This window comes from Triticum dicoccoides, chromosome 2B (genome assembly GCF_002162155.2).
Source record: "Triticum dicoccoides isolate Atlit2015 ecotype Zavitan chromosome 2B, WEW_v2.0, whole genome shotgun sequence".
NCBI lineage: Eukaryota > Viridiplantae > Streptophyta > Magnoliopsida > Poales > Poaceae > Triticum > Triticum dicoccoides.
The window spans coordinates 457,365,291-457,371,290 of NC_041383.1; positions in this window are offsets into that span (position 1 = coordinate 457,365,291).

The window sequence follows — 6,000 nt, forward strand, 5'->3', positions numbered from 1 at the left end:
ATGCCCCAATCATGAGCTCTCCAGAGAAATTATTATTCAGAATTTTTATGCTCGGCTTTCTCATAATGATCAATCCATGCTCTTTACTTCTTGTATAGGTTCTTTTATGAAGAAGACTATTGAATTCCGGTGGGATCTTTTAGACAGAATTAAATGCAACTCTGAAGATTGGGAACTCGCCGAAGGTAAAGAGTCAGGTATTGAAGCTAAGTTTGATTGTGTTAAATCTTTTATGAATACTGATGCTTTTCAAAAGTTTAGCACTAAATATGGACTCGACTGTGAGATAGTAGCTTGCTTTTGTGAATCTTTTGCTACTCATGTTGATCTTCCTAAAGAGAAGTGGTTCAAATATCACCCACCAATTAAAGAAGAAATTGAAGAATTGGTAGAAGCTAAAGAAGAAACTATCATTTGCAATGTTGATCCAGTTGTCCCCACTGCTTATATTGAAAAGCCACCTTTTCCTGTTAGGATGAAGGAACATGCTAAAGCTTCAACTATGGTTAACAAAAGTTATGTTAGAACACCCAAGCCATCTGAACAAATCAAAGTTGAACCTAGTGTTGCTATGATTAAAGATCTCTTAGTCGATAATATTGATGGGCATGTTATTTACTTCGGTGATGAAGCTTCTATAATTGGTAAACCTGAAGGAAAAGATAAACATAGACCAGGTGTTGGCGTGCCTGTTGTCTCAGTTAAGATAGAAGATCATTTTTATCATGGGTTATGTGACCTAGGTGCTAGTTTTAGTGATATTCCTTTCTCACTATATCAAGAAATTAAAGATCAAATAGCACCTGCTGAAATAGAAGACATAGATGTTACTATTAAACTTGCTAATAGAGATACTATATCACCAATTGGGATTCTTGGAGATGTTGAAGTCTTGTGTGGGAAAATAAAATACCCTACTGATTTTCTTGTTCTCAGCACCCACAAGATAACTTTTGTCCTATTATATTTGGTAGACCTTTCTTAAACACCGTCAATGCTAAAATAGATTGTGAGAAACAAACTATCGGTGTTAGCTTTGGTGATGAATATCATGAGTTTAATTTTTCCAAGTTTAGTAAACAACCTCATAAGAAAGAATTGCCTAGTAAGGATGAAATTATTGGTCTTGCTTCTATTGCTATGCCTCCTACTGATCCTTTGGAACAATATCTGCTAGACCATAAAATGATTTGCATATGCGTGAAAGAAATGAAATAGATAGAATCTTTTTCCAACAACCAGCTTTACTTAAACACAATTTGCCTATTGAAACTCTAGGAGGTCCTCCTCCACCTAAAGGTGATCCCGTGTTTGAACTAAAACAATTGCCAGACACTCTGAAATATGCTTATCTTGATGAAAAGAAGATATATCTTGTTATTATTAGTGCCAACCTTTCAGAACATGAAGAGGAAAGATTATTGAAAGTTCTAAGGAAGCACGGGGCTGCTATTGGTTATACTCTCGATAATCTTAAGTGCATTAGTCCCACTTTATGTCAGCACAAGATTAATGTGGAACATGATGCTAAACCCGTTGTCGATCACCAACATTGGTTCAACCCGAAAATGAAAGAAGTGGTAAGAACAGAAATATTAAAACTTCTGGAAGCAGGTATAATCTATCCTATAGCTAATAGTAGATGGGTAAGTCATGTTCATTGTTTCCCTAAGAAGGGACGTATTACCGTTGTTCCTAATGATAAGAATGAGCTTATTCCACAAAGAATTGTCACGGGCTACAAGATGGTAATTGATTATAGAAAATTAAATAAAGCTACTAGAAAAGAACATTACCCTCTGCCTTTTATCGATCAAATGTTAGAAAGATTATCTAAGCACACACATTTTTGCTTCCTTGATGGATACTATGGCTTTTCGCAAATACCTCTTTCACAATCTGATCAAGAAAAGACCACTTTTGCTTGTCCTTTTGGAACATTTTCTTATAGATGTATGCCTTTCGGTTTATGTAATGCACCTGCTACCTTTCAAAGATGTATGACTATTATATTCTCTAATTTTTGTGAAAATATTGTTGAGGTTTTCATGGATGACTTTTCTGTCTATGGGAAGTCTTTTCATGATTGTTTAAGCAATCTTGATCAAGTTTTGCAGAGATGTGAACAAACAAATCTTGTCTTGAATTGGGAGAAGTTCCACTTTATGGTTAATGAAGGTATTGTCTTGGGCCATAAAATTTCTGAAAGAGGCATTGAGGTGGACAAAGCCAAGGTTGATGCAATTGAGAAAATGCCATGGCCTAAAGACATCAAAGGTATTCGTAGTTTCCTTGGTCATGCTGGTTTCTATAGGAGGTTTATCAAAGACTTTTCTAAAATTTCTAGGCCTCTTACTAATCTTTTGCAAAAGTATATTCCCTTTGTGTTTGATGATGATTGTATGGAAGCCTTTGAAACACTAAAGAAAGCCTTAATCACTGCACTTGTTGTTCAACCACCTGATTGGAACTTGCCTTTTGAGATTATGTGTGATGCTAGTGATTATGCTGTTGGTGTTGTTCTAGGACAAAGAGTAAAGAAACTAAATGTTATTCATTATGCTAGTACAACTCTAGACAGTGCTCAACGAAAGTATGCTACTACTGGAAAAAGAATTCTTAGTAGTGGTGTTTGCTTGTGATAAATTCAGATCTTACATTGTTGATTCTAAAGTAATTGTTCACACCGATCATGTTGCTATAAAATATCTTATGGAAAAGAAATATGCTAAACCTAGACTCATTAGGTGGATTCTTCTGCTACAAGAATTTGATTTGCATATCACTGATAGGAAAGGAGCAGAGAACCCCGTGGCTGATAACTTGTCTAGACTTGAAAAATATTCTTGATGACCCACAACCAATTAATGATAGCTTCCCTGATGAACAACTAGCTGCAATAAATGTTTCTCATAATACACCTTGGTATGCTGACTATGCTAATTATATTGTTGCTAAATACATACCACCTAGCCTCACATACCAACAAAAGAAAAAAATCTTCTATGATTTAAGACATTACTTTTGGGATGACCCACATCTTTATAAATAAGGAGTAGACGGTATTATTAGACGTTGTGTACCTGAGCATGAATAGGAAAAAAATCCTATGGAAATGCCACTCCGAAGCTTATGGAGGACATCATGCGGGATACAGAACCGCTCATAAGGTATTGCAATCTTTTTTTTATTGGCCTACTCTCTTCAAAGATGCCTGTAAGTTTGTCTCATCTTGTGATGAATGCCAAAGAATAGGTAATATTAGTAAGCGTCAAGAAATTCCTATGAATTATTCACTTGCTATTGAACCATTTGATGTTTGGGGATTTGACTTTATGGGACCTTTTCCTTCCTCTAATGGGTATACACATATTTTGGTTGCTGTTGATTATGTTACTAAATGGGTAGAAGCTATTCCAACCAATAGTGTTGATCACAACACCTCTATTAAAATGCCTAAGGAAGTTATTTTCCCAAGGTTTGGACTCCCTAGATATTTAATGACTGATGGTGATTCACACTTTATTCATGGTGCTTTTCGTAAGATGCTTGCTAAGTATGATGTTAACCATAGAATTGCGTCACCTTATCATCCTCAGTCTAGTGATCAAGTTGAACTTAGCAATAGAGAAATAAAACTAATCTTACAGAAGACTGTTAATAGGTCCCGGAAGAATTGGTCTAAGAAATTAGATGAAGCACTTTGGGCTTATAGAACAACTTACAAAAATCCTATGGGTATGTCTCCATATAAAATGGTTTATGGAAAAGCTTGTCATTTACCTCTTTAGTTAGAACACAAAGCATTTTGGGCAATAAAAGAACTTAATTATGATTTCAAACTTGCTAGAGAAAAGAGGTTATCTGATATTAGCTCATTAGATGAATGGAGAACCCAGACTTATGAAAATGCTAAGTTATTCAAATAAAAAGTTAAAAGATGGCATGACAAAAGAATCCAAAAGCATGAGTTCAAAGTAGGAGAATATGCTCTTTTGTACAACTCTCGTTTCAGATTCTTTGCAGGAAAACTCCTCTCCAAATGGGAAGGACCATATGTCATCAAGGAGGTCTACAGACCCGGAGCTATCAAAACAAATAATGCCGAAGGGACTAACCCTAAGGTTGTCAATGGGCAACGAGTAAAACACTATATCAGGTACGCCCATTAATGTTGAAAGCAATTTTATCCAAACTTTGACACCGGAAGAACACATAAAAGAGTCCTTCCGGAACAGTCCAGAATCATGAAAATAAGGAGGTATGTGATACGGTTAGTAAACGGACTTTGAAAAATCCCCAAAAATATTTTTTGTCAGTTTTGGAAAATTTAGAAAATTAGGAAAATAAGAAACTTCCAGGAAAGTGACCCTGGTTCTGCCCACCTCGGGTGCTCTCCGGTCTCCATTTTTCTTCCGTTTTGCTTGTTCCCCAAGATAAAAAATCTATATATACCTCCCGAACCTGTTAACCTCCGTATCGCGGAGAAATCTCATGTTTTCTTTTCTCTCAGTTTTCCTGTCAGATCTGGAATAATGTTGTCCCAAGACTCGGAGGGTGAGAGCTATGTCGCTGACCTCATCGCAAACCCCAAGGTCTATGGGGATGTGGAGCACTATGGCTGGACCTCGAAGGAAGAGGAAGACTTTGATCCTAAGAGGAAGGAGGAGACAAGCTCAGAGGAGGATGAAGTTCCATTGCCCCAACCTAGGGACATGCATGTTGAATTTAAGAAGTCAAGTCTCCCCAATAAAGCAAAGAGGCCTAAGAAGAAGAAGAAGAAGAAGAAGAAGAAGAAGAAGAAGAAGAAGAAGAAGAAGAAGAAGAAGAAGAAGAAGAAGAAGAAGAAGAAGAAGAAGAAGAAGAAGAAGAAGAAGAAGAAGAAGAAGAAGAAGAAGAAGAAGAAGAAGAAGACAGGACAACTCTACAACACGACACCCAGACAGGACACCCCCGACACCCCGACGCCGACAGACACCCCGACCCCGACACGACACCACGACACCCAAACACGACACCCCCGACACCTCTTCGGCCTCCTGTTGACGGAAAAGGTGCTCTCCGGCCTTCTAGAGGCCGACGGGGTCATATATTTGTGAATTATGAGTTAGGTCATATATTTTTCAATTTTGTTATAAAAAACATCATATTTTGTGTTGATCGGGTGGATTTAAATGTGTAGTTGTTTCGTCGTTGTGAGGGTCTGGTGTTCGAGGACCTCCCCGTGCGTTCGACGAGCTTCGCCCATGCGTTCGTGGGTGAGAACAAATGACATCTCCTCCTCTCCCCTTCATTTGATCTATTGTGGTCTTCGTGTTGATGAAACTTGCTAGCTATAGGTGTCTTCAATCATTAGTATGCGTGACACTATGCATCTCCCGTTCGAAAGGGTTACTGCTACCTCTTGAGCTTGTGTTGGTTTTCCCTTGAAGAGGAAAGGGTGATGCAGCAATGTAGCGTAAGTATTTCCCTCAGTTTTGAGAACCAAGGTATCAATCCAGTAGGAGACAACACACAAGTCACTGAACACCTGCACAAATAGTCAACAACTTGCACCCGACGCGATAAAGGGGTTGTCAATCCCTTCATGATCACTTGCAAAAGTGAGATCTTATAGAGATAGATAAACGATAAAGTAAATATTTTTGGTTTATAGATTGGAAAGTAAAGATTGCAAAATAGTAGATCGGAAACTAGCAAGATGTAAACGAGATTCAAAATAATGGAAAAGAAACCCGGGGCCATAGGTTTCACTAGTGGATTCTCTCAAGATAGCAAATATTATAGTGGGTGAACAAATTACTGCCGAGCAATTGATAGAAAAGCGCATAGTTATGATGATATCTAAGGCAATGATCATGAACATAGGTATCACGTTCGTGTCAAGTAGACCGACTCCTGCTTGCATCTACTACTATGACTCCACACATCGACCGCTATCCAGCATGCATCTAGAGTATTAAGTTCATAAAGAACGGAGTAACGCATTAAGCAAGATGA